Here is a 20,738-nt window from a genome sequence, read left to right as displayed (position 1 = left end):
ATGATGAATAGTTTAAGCATATAAAATAATGAAAAAAATCACAAAGGGAAAAGCTATAGATTTGACTACAGTGAAAAAAATTAATAATTTCTGAATGACAACAACAACAACAAATCTGGTTTAAAAACCCAAGAAAAACTATTAGCAGCAACTGTGTCAGAAATTTTGTATCTTTATGGTCAAAGACCTCATGGAAGTTAATACATAAAATGCTTTTTTAAAAAAAGGAACAAGTACAGCTTTTAGATGCTTCATGAAAGATTTCTAACATAGTAAAAAAAAAAATTCAGCTTAATTTGAAATCACAGATTCTTACCCATAACCGTACCACTCAAAATTAGCCAAACTTATATTTTGGTGAATATTTGGTGGATATTTTTGCAGTCTTTGTGATCTATCATACGTCCATCTATTAATTGACCTATTCATTTATTCATCCATATTCTTACTTTTATATCTATTTACTTAGCCATTCATTTGCTCATACATAAATGTGATATATCGTGATTTTTTTTTCTAAAAGAGATCATACTGCACATGTTACTTTTAATTTTTTCCAATTTGATATATTTTTAGTGTTTTCCCATGTTGTTACATATTCTTCTTCTACAACATACTAACGCTTTGCATAGTATTACAATGTGTGGATGTACCATGGCTTATTCAGCCAAGCCTTCATACCGGGCATTTAGGTTGTTAACAGTTCCAACAGTGACACACTAAACACCATTGTACAGATCAGATTATTTTCTAAGGGCAAATTTTGAAAGATTGAATTTGCTATTGGCAAATATTGCAGGTTTTTGTTGCATGTTGCCAAACTATTCCTCAGAAAGACTTTAACTTTTACCTTTCCATCAGCAATGCATCAAAAGTAATTGTTCTCACATTCTTACAAGCACTGGCCAATATAGTTAACATTTTTATAGAAGTTAAAAAGAGTGGCAATATTATGCTTTTACTTTGCATTTTTTGACTAGAGTGATGAAATTTTTTTCTGATTTTTTATAGACACTCTTCTTTTGTGAATTTCCTAATCCACTCATTTTCTATTGACATATTAATCTTCTCAGTATTGATTTTTAAGTTATATTTGGATTTAAGATAAATACGCCTTTTGATAATATAGGTTTTTGAAATACGGATACTTTTTAAAAATTTTTAATTAGCCAATTTTTCTCATATGATTTCTACTTTCATTGTCATGATTATGAATACGCCTACCAGATACCAGGATTATAGTAACAAAAATGAGAGGATATTTTGATTCATCTATGCCATTTTTCTCTAGGTTCATAGTTAAATCTTTCATTATGGAAAGCATGATCAATGGAATTTTTTAGTGTAGAGCCTTAGAGGAAAACTCAGGACCACCTGGTTTTTAATTAAAATAATTTCTGTGAAAGGATTATATTGTGAATATTACCTCCCACTGACTTCTATCTTAGTATTAAAAAATAGACTGATTGGAAGAATTGAATTGTGTTAAGATTTTATTTTTAATGTTACTGCTTTTATATACAGAGCTGAATTATTCTGGGTTAAATAATTATCAATATGCTATTTTAGCAACTTATCTGAGTTTTTGTTCTGGGAGGAAATTTTGTTCCTGAACATTTAAGTTTAGAAGGTCAAATTAAAGTAGAAGATATTGCTTTGATTTTTAGAGGAGCAGATCTATATTGATTAGGTAAGAAAATTTCAGAAGCTGAAGGAAGGAAGGGGAGCCATTCAACAGTTACTAAATAAGTAAATTGAAGGCATATAATAACTGCTATGAAAGGTCTTATATGGGTTTCTGGACCCAATTCCAATGTGTGTGTGTGTGTGTGTGTGTTTGTGTTGGGGTGGGGGCTTCCCATACAACACCTAGTAATTTTCAGACACCAGTATGGTGTCTGAGAATTCAAATTAGTTCTGACCCTCTACCCAGATAGAGTTAGATTCCACAGAATAAGGGCTCAGTCCTACAAGACTTTGGCACCCCACCTCAACCCCTAACACACACACTGCAGATGCCAGTGGCAAGCCCAGGTTGTTGCCTGTGCTTCTGGTGAAAATTGGAGGTTTTAACGATCCCCTCCAACTGCAGATGCCTATCATAAGTCCGATGTGTTACCCTATACTTCTGACCGACTGACTATAAATTAGAGGTTCCCACAAAACTCCTCCACAGGTTCAATTAATTTGCTAGAGTGGCTCACACAACTCAGAGAAGCATTTTACATACTAGATGACTGATTCATTATAAAAGGACACAACCCAAGTACAACTAGATGAAAAAGAAGCATAGCGCAAGGTATGTGGAAAGGGAACCCATGCCTCCTCCATTCTCCCCAAGTCTCAACTCACTCTTCAAACCCCAGCTGTTGGGACTTTATGGAGGCTCTATTATATAGCCACGATTGATCAAATCATTGACCATTGGCGATTGATTGAACCTCCATCCCCTCTCCCCTTGAGAGGTCAAGGGGGATGAGGTTGGTTCTTCTGGTAATCAGCCCCCTTCTTTAGGTGAGCTGTCAACATTCCTAAAGTTGCTTTATTAACATAACAAAAGATACCTTGATCACTTTCCTTACTTAAAGAATTTTAAGCTTTAGGAGTTCTGTGCCAGAAGTGGGATGAAGACCAAATATACATTTATTACAAATCACAATATCACAAAAAGTGACTTCCTGTTATTAGGGAACTTACAATGCGAAGTTAATAATCAATAGGCTGGTGAAGAGGCATTCCAGGATGCCTGAGTTGGCTTTTTCTAGTTAATGTAGTTTACACAATTCTCTCCACTCCATTTTACTGATACTAGCTTATTACTAGTCTTACAAGTGTTTCAGTTTGAAAGAGTATCAATGCCCTAGCATCACAGTGCATTTTAATCACTTAGATCCTTTTCAGGAATGCAGATTTTGATTCAGTAGGTTTTGTCTGGGGCCTGAGATTTTGCATTTTTATCAAGCTCCCAGGTGAAATCAGTGTGCTAGTTCAGTCTCCTGTTTGAGTGGCAAAGTTTGAAAAATCTTGTATTGACATCTCTAATTCTCCATAAATAAATAGGTAAAACACATGAAGTAGTTAAATTACAATACAGTGAAATGGGTAAACATGTTCTGAGGATCAAGTGGAGTCCACTATCTGGACTTTAAAAGATCATGATAACTCGTAGATTTAGATTAGGTTAGGGGAGTTCGTTCCGGGAGAAATAGATGCAGTGCTGCTGGTCTTCACCTGACACCCCTTGTAATAAAGTCTTTTCTTTTTTCCTTTCAACTTTATGGAGATGCAGTTCACATACAATACACATAACCACTTCTTGAGCCTTACGTGGTTGTGAGTTCCCAGTATTAAGAAATTGATAAGCATCATTAACGAGTAAACATACTGAGCCACAATCAACCATATGGAACTATACACTTTGCCCGCCACCCAAACTCCTTTTTCAGTAATGATCCCCTTCCCCTGGTGTAAGTTAGCAAGAAATAGGACAGTGCATCTCTTAAGAACCTCTTTTGTTGGCTTCCCTTCTGAGAAGGAGAAGTACACAGTTAGCATTAAGGTTTTCTGGAACTGTTGTCATGGGTTTGGTGACACAACAGGTTGAGAAGAGCCCGGTGGGTCAGATGAGGGATTTGTTTTGAAAGACAAGGGATACAAGGAGCCAGAGCTGGAGCTGGGGGATGGATTCCCCAATAGATGGACAAGGCCCACAAAGGTGAGAACCACCCCAGAGCTGCATGTTGGTAAACTGAAAGCCAACTTGGACCTTAAACGCTGACCTCATTCATTGTCTGTGTACAGTGAATTATAACAGTAAATCATGTTCCACGTAGAAAATGTGGAAGTGATATAAAACCATTTAAAAAGTCTACGATATGCTTATAAGAAGGATTCACGCCTGCTGTTTTTTATTTTTGCAATCTTTTGTGTACTTTACTTGCTTAATGTAACTAAAGTTAAAAATAAAATAAAAATATGATATATCATAATATTATAATAACACTATTGCATAAGAATATATCACCTTTATCACCATATCAATCCATAATTAGTTTTTTAAATTTACCCTCTTTTTTTGGTGAGAATTTTAGAAATTAAATGTTATGAAACATAGGACCCTATAATATCTGAAGGTAATGATGTATATGATAACTGTGAGTTATCTAGATCTAGAGAGAGTAGTGCAAGGCTTTAGGTTTTTGTGTTTCATTTCTGCCAAAGACTGTTTGGGGAGAAGCAGGGAGACACAGCTTAGGGCAGTGCTTGCCTGCTAGCCCAGATTTCACAGATAGGCTTGACCCCATTTCTGCCCTGTCTGGGAACTCAGACACAGCTTTGTATTTGATATAAAATGTTTAAACTCTGCTTGAGTACTATTGCATTAGAAGAGTGGTTCATAGTTTTCTTTCCTCAGACTAGCAAATATCATATGGAGTCCAGACAAAGTTGACCAACATGTCTTAAAAGAACAGCCGTCCCTAACCAATACTTTGAGCACTTATTCTCCTAGATTATTAGCTGCAAAGGTAACATAATCCTTTGGGATGTATTTGTCATGTTTAGATTTTTGGCCATCCATGAAGATGAATTGTTGCTATTATTTATGGTTATTGATATTACAGGAAAATGCTACTTTATAGACTCTGAACCTTTTCTTATATTTTACAGTTTTATAACTAAAATTTTTGAGAGGCCAACGCTAGGTTAATGATCAAACCATTAAAGCATGACTCTGTGGGGCGCCTTGCCTCTTACAAAGATATTTAGTGCTAAATATATAGGGTTCCCTTTTGCGAAGCACCAAAAGGGTCATTTTCAAGTGAGAAACCTTTTTAATCTCAATTTTGCTGTCTGAGAATCACCTTAAGTGTTGCCCAGTTCAAGGGCATGCATTATAGCCAACCCAAAGTAATAGAATTCACACTCTTTCTCTAATATTAGAGTGTATATTCTTTTCTTTGAAAAAAGTGTATACAATATAGCTGATGACATATAGCTCCCCATACCGGCTTTACCACTGATGAGAGATTACTGGACAGATTTTTGGAATGCGTGCTCTCAGAGGGCACCTGGAAAGATGGTTGTATCCTCTCAGTGCCTTCGATTGCCTAGGAAGTTGGTGTGTAGAGTGGAGAGTCACCATGTCTGTCTACTTCAGAGAAATGTCCATAGTACTTTTGTTTCTCAAGACATTACTCCTATGCCTAGGTAGAGTTTTTCCTGTGCCAGTGGGAGTTCACCATTATTTACTTAGATAATGCACAGATTTCTTTCGATCTTTTTTTTTCTTCTTCTTTCTTTTATGGGAACACCCTCATGCTCATTCGTATAGGTATTGTCTATGGCTGCTTTTGCACTAAAAAGACAGTTTGGCTGTTGAGATATAGACCGTATGGATTGTAAAGCCTATAATATGTACAATCTGGCTTTTTACAGAAAAATACCGACCCTTGGTATTGAGGGATGGTGTGGAGGAGCGATTATTGGGCCATCCACTCCTTCACCCATTCAACCAATATTCATCTGGCAAATATTTGGGGGATTTATTATATGAGCCAGTGGAAAGAAAAGAGAATCTTGACCATCCTTCTAATAATATGTTGACTAGATACCCTGAACCATGCCGCCAGTGAAAACATTTCAATTTAAATGTAAAATAAAAATTTCAAATTGCATTGCAGAGCTAGCAAGACAGTTTGGTTTCCTCAGAATCCAAAAATAATGTGATGGTGGGAATCCAGAAAGGCAGGCTAGTACTAAAGTTGATCTTTGTCTAGGAGGCCTTTGCACAACTAGTGGTCTTGATCTTTGATTTGAATGTTTTTGCAAAGTGCATGGGACTGAAACAAATCTACTGCCCACATAAGTCAGGAGGTCTTTTGAGAGCCAATTGCAGGGCTCTGGTAACCTACACTTTCAGTTTAAGAGTGAATTAGAAATAAACTTTCAAAAACAGGAGGAATTTTCTATATAAACTTTGATGAGAGGTGGGAGGACATCTCTGAGACTTCATAGCACAAGCTGGGCTCATTTGGACTGGAATTAATATATCCTTTGTGGAAAAACAAACCAAACAAACAGGAAAACCTCATGCAAAGAATTTATTTTAAAATAGGACCTCATTTAATGGCCTGGGACTTCATGGAGGTAAACAGAAGTCCACTTTGAAGGAAATTACTTTCAACTCAAGACTAAAAGAATTCTGAAAGATAAACTTACAAGGGAGGAGATTGCATAAGCAAAAATTAAAATTCATACACAAATGCAAGGAAATAAATCACCATGAAGGAGAGCCAACAGAAGCAAGGCATAACAATATTAAATCTGAAAAGATTTCAGATAATGAATTTATACAAATATAAAATAAAAAAATTATACAAATATGTTTAAAATTAAAAGATGGGTAGGTAAATATGAAAAAGAACTATAAAATGATGAATGAGATTTGAAACATGACGTTAACAGTATAATCACAATTATAAAAAAATTTCAAGAGATGATAAAAGAAGTATTAGGGAACTGGAATATCTGAGGAAACTATCCAGAATGTTGGCACAGGAAGATAAAGGGTTAAAAAATATAGAAGATGTATAATAAGGGGAAAAGTACCACATATTTCTACCTGGACTCCCAGAAGAGAAAAACAGAATGGAAAGAGGCATGGCTTAGAGAAATAATGGTAAAGAATATCCAGAATTGATGGAAAACACTTATTTTCAGATATAGAAGTCTCAAAGTTAAATAAAATTAAATACAAACCTAGAAGTCTCAAACTAGAACCTGCAGAACACCGATGTAGCAGGAAGTGTATAAAAAGGCACTCAGTGAGTAAAAACAGTTCACACACAAAGGAAAGGTGATTTGACTGCATTGAAATTGCAATCAACAATGGAAGGTGAAAGAAAGTATGGAATTGTGCCTTTAAACTACATTCAGAAAATAACCATCTAGAATTATATATCTAGAAAACTTCAAAAACGTTAAGAAAATTTTAGAAAAATGAGCTGAGAGAGTTTACCACCAACAGTCCCTTCCCAAAGGGAAGTCTAAAATAGGTCCTTTAGGAAGGAGATTGATCATATTTGAAAAGTCTAAGAGAGAAATTCTGTGTGGAAAAATCTAAACAAACAGGGACTATATAGTACAAGTCAAATTTGAAGGGATAACTAACTGAAATATTATTATCAGAGTAGTATTTGTCTGGAGGAAGTGATTGGAGTTAAAATATTCCAGGGTTCTTACAGAGTTTTGGAAGAATTTTAAAAGATTGGCTATCTTCAGGCTTTAAATTAAGTATACTTCTTAAAATTAATAAGGCAACCACTAAAAAATAAAATACATGTGTAGCTCTCAAATGATTATAGAGAAAATTAAAGCATGGGAAATATCAATTAATACCAAAAAAATCAGTCTAAAAGTCAAATAGGTTAAAAAAAAAAAGAACAGAAAAAAAGGGATAAATAGGAAGGACACCAACTAAAAGAATGTATATGTAATTATAACATGGATAAACTAAACTTTCAGTTAAAAGACAAAATGGATTGAATGCATCTGAAAAATGATTAGAGAATGAAAAAAATCATCAGTTTTTAAAAAGATAATAGGACATTAGTAACATCTCTTTGCTGCCAAACTTGAGACAACATTAAATTCCTAACGTAAATTACCAAAAAAAAGAAAAAACCAAAATAGAACATACAAATGCTCTATATCCATTAAAAATTGTATCAGTAGTTACTTTCTCAAAAATCACCAGTACCCCATCATTTTGTTTAAATATTTCACTAAAGGTTTAAGCAACTGAAAATTCCAGTCTTATTCTTTTAGATGAGAGAAAAAACACTCTACTACTTAACTTATATTTTTGAGACAACAGTGTTTAAAAAAAAAAACAATTGTAGACCAATTTCACCAAGAACTTTAAAAATTTACAGTATTAGTGGAATGAATCACGTAATGAATAGACATTATATGGTAAGCAAATTTGTTTTAATAGGAATGTAAGATTGGCACAGGATCAGAAAACAATAGGTCATCATATTGATCTGAAAACTTCCTTGACACAATTTAATAGGAAATAATGATAAAATTTCTTAGCAAAGAAGATGAAAAAGAAACTTTCTCAACCAGACAGAATTTCTGGAAAAAAACAAAACAAAACAAAACAGCCCTCTATTTAGTGGTGAAATTTAGAAAGCTTTATCATCATTTTTTGGTCAGGGGTAAGGACCTGGACAATGTGATTTTAAAATGTGTGTGAAAATCAAGGGCAAGAAGAGCCAAGATATGCCTGAGGAAGGACAAGGTTGGAGGACATGCCCCACCAGATATTAATTCTTATTATGAAGTTAGATTAAGATATTTGTTGTTTTAACAAGTTTAGACAAATAGACCAGCTCCTTGTCAATCTGGGAAAAAAGAAATATTTTCCTTAATCTCACTCCTGTTTCATACCATATACAAAGATCAGTTCCATGCATTAAAAATCTTAAATGTGAAAAGCAATTTCTAATATTTTAGAAAATGATATAGGAGAATATATTTAAGCCCTTGGTTTAGGAAAGATTTCTTAATGAAAAAACAGAATTAGCAAACTACAAAGGCAAATTTTATTTCACAAAAATCATGAAAATCAGTAGATGTTAGAAAAGTGAAAATAGACCAAAAGTGGGAAGAATGTACTAAAAACATATATGCATTGGCAAAGGATAGTATCCATAATATACAAAGATATTCTACAAATTTATTTTTAAAAGCCAAATAATGCCGAAGAAAAGATGGACAAATGACTTGAATTTGTACTTCTCATTAAATGATGCATGATTTGCAAGTAAACAGAAGGAAAGATGTTTGACTTTATTACATATTTTACATATTATTACAGTATACATATTGAAATGAAAATGAGATAGCATCACAGTCACCAGATTGGTAAGAGTTAAAAAAATATATATATATATATATCTTGTGTTGATAGGAATGTGGAGCAGTAGGAACTCTCATCCACTGTATTTGGGAATGAAAATGGTTAAAACAGTTAAAACCACTTTAGAAATCAATCTGTATTATATAATAAAGTGGAACATGCAAATTTCCTATCATGGAGCAGTACGTACCCAAAAGATATGCTGTATGTGTACACCTGAAGACAGGTAAAAGAACATGCACAGATACCTTGTTTATAATAGCAAGAAAGTGGAAAGTATCCCAGATGTCCATTGACAGTAGAATGGTTAAATGAATTTTGATATTTTCATGAAATGCAGTATAGTACAGCAGTGCAAATGAATATGCTACAAGTACATTCATCATCACAATTAAATCTAAAAAGCATAATATCAAATGGACAAACCAAAGCATAAATTGTGTCCAATATGGTTTCACTTAAAATACATAAAATGCAAACCCAAACAATCCTCAGAGAAATTCAAACCAAAATCACAAGAGATATCACCTTAACCCTGTTAGAATGGCTATCATCAAAAAGGCAAAATAACAAGTGTTTGTGAAGATGTGGAGAAAAGGTTACCTTTTGTACAATATGATGACTATAGTTAAATATTATATACTTGAAAGTTGCTAAGAGAGTAGGTCTTAAACATTCTCACCACACATGCAAAAATTGGTAACTAAGATGATGGCTTTGTTAACTACCCTTGTTGTGGTAAGTATTTTGCATCATACACATTTATCAGATCATCACACCATATACCTTAAACTTCACAATGCTATTATATGTTGATTATATCTCAATAAAGCCGGAAAAATATAAGAGAAAAAAAAAAAGGGGAAAACTGGCTAAGAATTAATGAATGTATCTCCTTAATACTAGAATGATATTTTTCTGTTAGCTGGCATAGTCACAGGGTTCCATGAAGTGAGGCCCTGCAGTAACAATTACTTGTATTCTTTAACTTCAGTTCTTTTAATTTCTCAGAATGTTAGACATGGTAAGACAAATAAGGAATCTACTTGTTTGTTAACTGTTTGAATGTTATCAGAGGATTTTTTTTTACAATAGCAATTTATTTTAATTTTAATATTCCCTGGATAATGTTGAAATAAACCATGTCTGTATAATTTAGCCTTAGATAAAAGCATCAGCATGTTTGGAACATAAACCTAATTCTGTTTTTGTTGAGCTGCCCAATTTAGTAAAAGCATTTCAATAGTACTTTTTAACTGCAGTATAACTTAGAATACTAGAAGCTGCCCAGAATGTGAAAAAACGGGAATAATTTATATTTAATTGGTCTAAACCTACCTTCCCTAGGTCAATAAGAAGAGGAACCAGCAGCATTAATCAAGATAAAATTATCAGCTGATTAATCAGTGTTCTAATTACGGCATAGTTCTTTACCTTTTCAGTTTTAATTACTAAACCTCATTGTCTTTTCCATATGGCTAACATGTACTCACAGTGCACTTTTTCTCCTATTGAAATCATTAAGACAAAAATATACATTCCTGACATTAAAACATCAAATGTAAGAAATTGCTATTGCCTCTTAAGAATTTCCCCAAAAAGTATAAATAAACCATGAGATTGTTTAAGAAAAGAATGATAAATTCATGGATACTTAAGTGGGCAATTATTTAACTATGATTATGAAACTAAGCTTTGTGAGTCTGTGGGTCTTACTACTCCTGTTTCATCAAGTAAGTTTGTGTAAATTTGGTCTGAATCCAATGGCAGTTAAATATAAATTAGGAAAATACTTAAGAGATTTAAAAAATTATTTGTTTTGGTGAAGGCCTGAATGTTTCTTTTCTGATACGTTGACTCCACTGTCTGGTTTCACACCCTTGGCACTATTAACATTTGGGAGCAGTGGTTCTCTGTTGCTGGGGGCTGCCCTGTGCACTGTAGGTTCCTGCCTATATCCACTAGATGCCAGTAGCAACAACTCTTGAGTGCCCAGCCATTGCTTTTTGACAAGCAAACATGTCTCCAGACATTGACAAATGTCCCCTGGGGGGCAAAATCATTCCCCCATTGAGAACTACTGATTTTACTCTATGGCCAGTATAAAACACCTGTTTTAAAACATATGTACTGAATAGTAAGGCACTCTTGCCAGGTGAGCAGAAGTTTTTCTATAGGTCAAGTATTTTTATGGAAAACTCGTTTGATGTAAAGCTTTTAAAACACTTTGGATGATATGATGGTGATCACCATCACAATAACAACAATGAATAATGTTCACTGAGCACATCTGTGTCAGTCACTGTATGAAGGTATCTACGTGCATTATTTTATTTAATCTTTAAAGTAGCTTTATGAGGGAAGCCTGAATGTTACCTACACCCGTTCTTACAAAGTTTAGCTAGCTTAAACAGTGCCCAAGATCACACACCCTTCTCAGCAGATTTGATAGGACATGATTCAAAATAACTGTCCTTGAGGAAGATTTTTCATTTTCAGGGAGGTGAGGATTTATTTTTATTTTTGAAATAGCTTAGAATTTTGACTACATTGTCAGTTGTTTCAGTCTCTAACCTATTAAGGAAATTAATGTGAAATATTTGGGTTTATTTAAACATTACATGAGGATTATCTTAAAAGTCCAAAGTGAACTTTTTTGGATTTTAACTAAAAAGACAGTTATGAGGATGATTATAATGAAACAAACATTGTGATTATTTAATTATAATTGAGAGATGGTTTTCTCTAAAATGAAAGTTATTTTCTCAGCAAGTCTTCCTCCCTTTTTATAGCTCTTTCTCCCTCTATTCTTATCCTTTTTTCCTTCTCTCCCTTTTTCCTTGCTTTTCTGTTCTTTATCAGATACCATATTGTCTCCATGGTGCGTTATGAATGCTTGAAACTGGAAAACCATTGAGTTTAGCCACCACTTGTAACTAAATGACCTGAGTGCTGATTAATTCCATTTGCATGGTCCTAAGGCGCATATGTGAATACTGATGTGGCAGGGACTTAATTGTATTTTATAGCTACCTCATTCAGTTCTAAGTGTTTTCCCCACCTATGGAGGCTTAACATTCTGTTTCTCCTACTATATATTGTTAAAATTTTCAATTTTAGATTTGGCATCTTATGTGACATCAAGTCTAATATGTCAGTCCTAGACTTTTAATTATTTTTAACTCCCTTCTTCAGAAAAATGTGCTTGGAAAATTGGACTGAACGCACATGACTGCTTCTGTGGGTGTTTATTTGAGCACCTGAGCCTGTTCCAAGGCACGTGGCATGTTTAGCTACAAGACGCTTAAATGACAGTAGTCATCCTCTACATCTATAGTGATTCAACTGTGATATCCTCCTTATTACCTTTTAAGTACATCATAAGAAAAATACTTATTGCTATCTTTCTTTGGGGGGAAAAGAAAATTTGCAAAGCCAAGAGATAAATGAATCTATAATTTTTATATGGTGGTACAGGGATTTTTTTTTTTAGGTCCTATTCTGTTTAGTCTATATAACGTTCTGTGTTCTTGAAGCATAATGCTATTGAAAAATAAATTGTTTTGTGGTTTAATGAAAATCGTTTGCTGAGCATAGAGGTAGACCAGACCAGTTAGCTCGGTCCCTCATTGTAACAAATTAAAATACTGTTCCTAAAATAGTTTGTCAGTCACGGTCAGTCAGCATGTTTTGCAGATGTCTGCTTTGCCATTCTTGACCAGAGTCTTGAATAAAATGTTAGGCTGGGCAAACATGGCTCAGAGAATAATTGGATGTTACAGGTACATGGAGTCCTTACATAGCACACTACTGCTACTCATCAGAGATCATGTTTCCATAACACTTAAGTAAATATATTTAAGAAACCAGGAAAAAAAAAAAAAGTAAAAAAGAAAAAGATAGTCACCCAACAGAAAAATTTGTCAAAGAGCAAGAACTGACAGTTCACAAAAGAAGAAATACAAATTCAAGTTTAAGGAAAACATGCTTAATCCTATTGATAAGCAAAATATTGCAAAGTAAACCACAATGAGTTTCTTAATTTTGGTAAATTAACAGAAATGTTTAAAACAATAATAACCCAACATTGGGATGAACGTTAGTTATAACTTTCCTGGAGAGCAGTAAGTTGTGCAATATGTATGGTAATGTAAATTTCTAAATGTAAATTTACTTTGACTCAAATATTTAATTTTTAGGAATTTTTCTTATGTAATGTGCACATAGATGTGAACAAATACTTAACTGTAATATTTTAGCTGTTGTATGTTATTTATATTGGCAAAACTATTAGAATTAGAATATTACCATTTTATAATACTGATTAATAGACCTAGGTGTTGATAAATCAGTGGTTGCTAACATCAGTAAAAGACAGATAGTTCAATATTATGTACCACCTGATGGCAGCACACCATACCACCTTACCACCTATGAAATATTAGTGCCAAAACATGGAACCTCAGTAGGTGTAAGTACCTATTTCTAGGAAATATAGTTGATAAAGGAACATGTTAAATGACACTGATCATAATGCAATCAGCAAAATCCAGGACCCAAGAAATACACTAAATCTGTGGAATTATTTTTCCTGTTTTTCCCCTAACATAAGTTGCAAGTGAATTAAAAAAAAAAAAGAGATGGAGAGGAATCTAATGATTAAAAGAGACATACTGACCATTTGCAGCATGTGGACTTATTTGGGTGTTGATTTGAGCAATTTGGAGGGGGGAGAAAGGAAAGGAAGGAAGCAGGGGATATCAAGGATTTGTGAACACTGGGTATTTGATGATATGAAAGAATTATTATTAATTTTTTGAGGTATGATGACAGTATATTGGTTATGTTTTTTTAAAAAATTCTTTTAAAGGTTAAGTTGGGAATGGGTGAGTGTATAGATGAAATAAGACTGACCATGAGTTGATAATGGTTGAAGCTGGGTCATGGGTACATTTTGGTTCAATATATCAATCTTGCTTAAAAACAACAACATCCCTAAATGTTTAACCATATAAGTTCAATTAAATAATTTATGGTATATCCAGGAAGTAAAATAACAGGCAGCCACTAAAATGATCTTTCTATTGTATATTACATAGAATATTTGAGACTATTCAGGGTTTCAAAATGTTCATAAAATATTAATAAAAGTAAAAAACAGCTTGCAGAGAATTATCACATTTAAATTCTTAGAATGGAAATAAAGACCCCAAATTAGTAGTAATTATTGCTGAGTGAGAGGATTATAGGTGATTTTAATTTTTTTCTTTGTGCTTTTTTGTGTATTTTAAAAATTTCTGTAATATGCATATATTTGGTTATCAGGTTTATAATTTCATTAAAAATGAGAGAAAAGACAAATATACTTTAGAAAACTATTCTCCATAAATGATGAAAACCAAAATTTTGTATATTCTATATGAGTAAGTTTTTAAAAATATTCACAAAGCACTATTTCATGGTTATGTTATAAAATTATGTATTAATATCACTTGGCTGGGAGAAGTCAAGGAAGATGTTTTGTTGTTTATATCTTGTTTAAGGAAGCAGAGAAGTGTAAAATTGTTTTTTTCTTTTTAATGAGAAAAGATCAAGGAGAAGGAGCCTAACATATACAGAATACCTGGATGAAGCTATAAACATTATTCTTGCAATCCTCAATACATACTCGAGGTTTACTTACATAGGTATCTGTTTTATAGGTGAGGAAATAGAGACATAAAGTTCAGCAGCATGTAACTTCAAGCTAAGGTCAATGTCCTGGCGCTGTGTGGAAATCTGACCCTTTTGTTAGGATGTGTATTTCCTCAGGGTCAAAATATAATGACATTTTGGTATTCTATGATATGAAAGCAAAAAAAAAAAAAAGTCATACAATCTATTCTTTTGATACTTGTTGTCCAGTTTCCAAAATACTCTCATCAAAGGGACTAAAATAAAGTTTGAAACTTAACATTTCTTGATTTAGGAAGAAATGAAGTGGTAAACAATAGCTCAGTCCACAGTGCTGCCTGAGAAATAGTGTGATCCCATCCCTTTCCTCCTGAGTTTCCTGGATAGGTGCATCGTTGAGAGAGGTCGAGTGTGCACAGGACATCTGAAGGGGCTAAGGACCACCTAGCTCTATACTCTTACCCAGTGTAACAGCACAGATTCTTTGATGCCACCAATTAAGATACTCATCTTTTACATGAGGCTGTCCAGTTTTCCCAGCACCACTAATTGAAGAGACTGTCTTTTCTCCATTGTGTATTCTTGCTTCCTTTGTCATTGATTAATTGACCATAGTGCATGGGTTTATTTCTGGGCTTTCTATCCTGTTCCATCAGTCTATGTGTGTGTCTGCTTTTGTGCCAGTATCATACTGTTTTAATTACTGTTAGCTTTCAGTATAGTCTGAAGTCAGGGAGCTTAATTCTTGAAAGAAACAAAGAAGAAAATTAGAATGTTCTCTAACACTATCTACTAAAATAAACTCAAAATTGATTAAAGACATAATTAAGATCAGATACCCTAAAACTCCTAGAGGAAAACATAGGTGGAACACTCTTTGACATAAATCACAGCAATTCTTTTTTGGATTCATCTTCTAGAGTAATGAAAATAAAAGCAAAAATAAATGAATGGGACCTAATTAAACTTAAAAGCTTTTGCACTCAAAGGAAACCGTAAACAAAATGAAAATATAATCTATGAAATGGAGAAAATATTTGCAAATGATGCAACAGACAAAGGATTAATTTCCAAAATATACAAATAGCTCACACAGCTTAATAGCAAAAAAAAAAAACCAAAACCAAAAAAAAACAAAAACCAAATAACCCAATAAAAAAATGGACAGAAGACCTAAATAGATATTTCTCCAAAGAAGATGTACAGATGGCCAACAGGCACATGAAAAGATGCTCAGCATCACTGGTTATCAGAGAAATGCAAATCAAAATTACAATGGTGTATCACCTCAGACTGGTCAGAATGGTCATTATTAAAAAGTCCACAAGTGATAAATCCCGGGGGGGTGGAGAAAAGGGAACCCCCTCCTACACTGTTGCTGGGAATGTAAATTAGTGCAGCCACTATGGAGAACAGTATGGAGGTTCCTTAAAAAACTAAAAATAGAGTTACCCTGTGATCCAGCAATCCCACTCCTGGGCATATATCTGGAGAAGACTCTAATTTGAGAAGATACATACACCCCAGTGCTCATAACAGCAGTATTTACAATAGCCAAGATATGGAAGCAACCTAAATGTCCATAGACAGAGGAATGGATAAAGAAGATATGGTGTATGTATGTATATATATACATATATATGTATATACATACATATGTGTATATGTATATATATACATATATGTATATACATACATATGTGTATATATATATATATAATGCAATATTACTCAGCCATAAGAAAGAATGAAATAATGCCATTCGCAGCAACCTAGGATGGACCTAGAGATTATCACATTAAGTGAAGTAAGTCAGACACATGATATTACTTATATGTGGAATCTAAAAAAAATGGTACAAATGAACTTATTTACAAATCAGAGATAGATTCACAGACATAGAAAACAAACTACGGTTACCAAAGGGGAAAGGAGTCAGTGGGGAGGGATAAATTAGGAGTTTGGGATTAACCTATAGACAGTAATATATATAAAATAGATAAACAACATGGACCTACTGTGTAGCACAGGGAACTATATTTAATATCTTGTAATAACATATAATGGGAAAGAATCTGAAATAGAATGTGCATGTATATAACTGAATCGCTTTGTTCTACACCTGAAACTTAACACAACATTGTATATCAACTACACTTCAAGTATAATTAATTTTTTAAAGAAAGATATACTTATCGATTAGGGTTGTATTTGTTTCTATTTTTGTTTTTTAACTCTCAAGGGATATGTATTAAGGTACCTGCGGTAATGTGTGCAGGGTGGAATCTGCTAACTGATGAGAAGGGTTAACTGGCTGTCTCAGGGCGGGTCCAGAAAGATGAGTGGGGTGCCTAGCGTGGGGGCAGTGACTTCTCCCTGCCCGCACTTTGTTCTTCTCACTCTATAAGACTTTGTCGAGCACCTACTATGTGCTAGGCTATCACCCTGGCTATTCAGAACAAAAAAAGCCACAGCCTTTCCTCCTAACCACCAGGGAGGGGGGTACATGTATATGCACACACATATTTTATATACATTACATATGTATATTCCTATAAAGTATTAATACATTAATATATTTTAATCTGGGCTTTTTTGGAATACATTAAATATGGAAATCTTGGCACTTCATACCAGTGTGCTTCACAGACAGAATCGTGGTATTTATGTAGGAGAGTGTAACAGCATACTGGCAGGGCTGTAAGTTTGTCTTCTTAAATATATTAACCAAGATATTATCTTATTATGACCCTTCACAGAGATTTCTCTTTAATTGTAGTCTTTATCCCAATATAAGGGTAGTCGCTTGACCAATCAATTTATTTATTCCTGTTCTAATAATTCTATAAAAATAATGTGAAAATGGCATCTGCTCACTTTATTGATTAAAAAAAAATCATGGGCAGTTGTTCCTAATATTATGGAGAAATTTATACCTCTTGTAATTCAAGATTTCAAGTAGATGTCTCCATTTGAGAAACTCAAGTAGCAAGCCTATTGTGTGTTTTTGCTTTTTCTGAAAATTATGTGCTTTGTGGATACTCTTAAGTTACTTTACTTTTCTCTTTCTAATTACGTCCACTGTTACAGTTTTCCAAATAGAGCAGCAGTGGAGTTTCCCTGTACTCACATACGGAATATGTAAGATTAACGCGTCATTGGGGCTGCAGCTGCCTGTCATACACTGTATCTGCACTTTGGCAGTTCTGTGACCTTCATGTCTTTATTTCTTAGTTTAAATCTTAGATCTCAGAAATAACTTTTCCCCAAATTTACACAGAAAGCCGAGAATCGATTTGAACGACGTGGAGTATGTTTTAAAATGTTTTGAACCTTGATGAAGCAGATAGGAACTTCTGCTGCTTTGGGATTGGTAAGAATCATGTGTATCACACTGGCTTTCCTTTGGTATTTCCATACAAACGCTCTTCCTAGTCACATTAATTATCAGCATATACATTTCACACCCTGGGGGAAGAAAAACAGCCAACGATTAGCTTAATGCTTCCTTTTTTTCTTTTTTAATCTCTGAATTGAATTGAATTTTGGCCTCATTTGGCTTAATGTCACAGCCCCTTGGCTGGCATGCCTTAAATGTGTAGTGTTCTATTTATTGCAGTTAAGGATCTTGTTCTGTGATCATCTTTCTGACCACTTACGGCAGAACATGAGGACTTATAAGTACTGCAAACACACTGGTCATTGAACATATCAATGAGTAAAAGATGAGTGGGTTGGTGATAAACGAGAGAGAAGTACTTTTGTTTCAATATTTATTGAGGATTGTTTTTAATGAAGTGTTCTATCAGGAGTGGAAACACTGCTCTTTTTCTCCCTCTTCATAATCTCTTCAGTGGGTCAAGTCGCTGTCTGTAGCTGTATCTTCATTATTTAGAGATCTTGGAAAAGGGTGAGCATCTCACCTTAGTTACCCATCAAGTTTTGTGTTGGTGTTTTCCATGCATAGGTCAGAGTAGAAATTGCTAACATGCCACAAGGAGGGAAAGGCACTGCACCTCTGGATAGATTTGGGAAACCTTGATCTAGCTGATAAAAATCTAGGGAACATACATCTATGATGGGTTTTTTGGAAAGTACAGTTTTGGCATCACATGCCATGATTTCTGTGTTGGACAAAGGAGGAATATTGCAGTGCGCCAAATCTCCAAATGCTCTCTCTTTCCCTGCAGGAAAATCTTCCTATGTGGGATGGGTTCAGACAAGGAGAGCCTCACAGTGTCCACACCAACACACCACACTCCGACAGGGGAGAGTGGAGGCCTGTGTTGACAGTTCTAGTTTCCAACTTAATAAAAACAAAAACTACCACACATTTAAGACATCATCGCTGAAAACACTGTCATTTAAATAATAACTCTGCATTTGTTCCAGTCCAATTTGGTTTTTCAAACTGATTTCACATCATGATCTCCTGCTCTCCTCCCATCGATTCTGGGAGATAGGTAGCCCAGGTCTGATGGGTGGGCTTATTTCAGAGACATAGAAAGTGGCCCAGCTCCTGTGCTGGAGCACCGTTGTCTTGCATTCTTTGTTTGCTTTTCGGGGGTGGGGGGGATTAGGTTTTGTTTGTTTGTTTGTTTATTTATTAATTACCGGGGGTACTGGGGATTGAACCCGGGACCTTGTGCATGCTAAGCACGCGCTCTACCACTGAGCGATTCCCTCTTCCCCTTTTGTCTTACATTCTTGATTATCCCTTCTTTCACTTGTTTCTTTATCCTCTCCCTCTCTACAGGATTTTTCATAGCTATATATAAAAATGCTTAACTCACTCTTTCTTTCAGCAAGCAAGCAAAACACCAGCCCATCCTTCAATGACACACTCTTTTATTTTCCAGTATTCCCATTCCCACCACTCTGTTCTCCTTTGCCCTTTATAGCCAAGGGTGGGGAAGCAGGGCTCACTCACTGTCTAGATAGCCTCTCATCCATTCCTTTCTCTTTGAGTATCTTCAGTCCTAGGGTAACGTCTTCTCTGCATTCGCCACTGAGAACCCTTCCTTCCTTCCAGCTCTCTCCTCTCCTTCTGCATTTCCTCCCACCCCTCCGGGAGCACCTGCCCCATCTCATTTGAGGGCTCTTCATGCAAATCTATTTGTATTTCCATCCCAGCCTCTCTTGTACATACATCTATATATATGTAGGGGTGTGTGTGTGTGTGTGTGTATATGTGTGTATTCAAAATACACAAAACTGAACCAATTTTCAATGTGTTTGAGTCTGTTTCTTTTTAAAAGACTTTTTCTGACTTTGCTTAAAGATTTAATGATCAACTTCCTTGCTCAGGCCAGAATTCTGGGTCAAGTCAGGACCCCTCTCAGCTTTCGACATCTTCACTCTTCAACAACATATATTTTGTCAATCCGACCCATTTAAAATTCTGTCAATTTTAATTTATTAATTTTAAAAAAGAACTCAACTGTATTTCCTCCTTTTGTCCCCATTGGTACTGCCTTATTTTAGAACCTCATCTTGCATTATTGCAACACCACCCCAACTGGTATCCTTGATTCTAATGTTGCTTCTTTCCAAATATCTATACCCCTGCCAGAGTGTGTTTTGAATATTTACCTACTTAAAACCCACGTATTTTTTTTAGCCACCTTTCAGTGCAATAGTTAAGCTCCTTAATATCTCACATGAAATCTTTTTTGATACATTTCAGCCTCCCTTTTCAAATTTAACTTTTTCTACATTTCCCTTGTATCTTATTCTGTAACTGCAAGGTACCATTTACAATTCTCAGGATATTCTGTGGCTTCTGGCTTCCTTGCCTGAAATGTCCTCTGTACTGGGTTGAATTGTATCTCCGCCCCCCACCCCCCAACACACACAAATTCATGTTCACCAGGAACCTCAGGATGTTACCTTGTTAGGAAATCAGGTCTTTGCAGATGTAATTAATAAAGATGAAATCATACTGGATTAGAGTGGTCCCCTAAATTCAACAAGACTGATGTCCTTATAAGAAAAAGAGAAAAGCAGGGGAGAAGGCCTTCTGATGACAGAGGCAGAGATTGGAGTGATTGTATCTGCAAGGCAGAGGATGCCAAAGATTGTTGCAACACCGGAAGCCGGGGGAGAGACCTGGGATAGTTTCTCTCTCCTGGCCAACCAA

This window comes from Camelus ferus, chromosome 15, assembly GCF_009834535.1.
Source record: "Camelus ferus isolate YT-003-E chromosome 15, BCGSAC_Cfer_1.0, whole genome shotgun sequence".
NCBI lineage: Eukaryota > Metazoa > Chordata > Mammalia > Artiodactyla > Camelidae > Camelus > Camelus ferus.
This window is presented reverse-complemented; position numbering follows the sequence as displayed.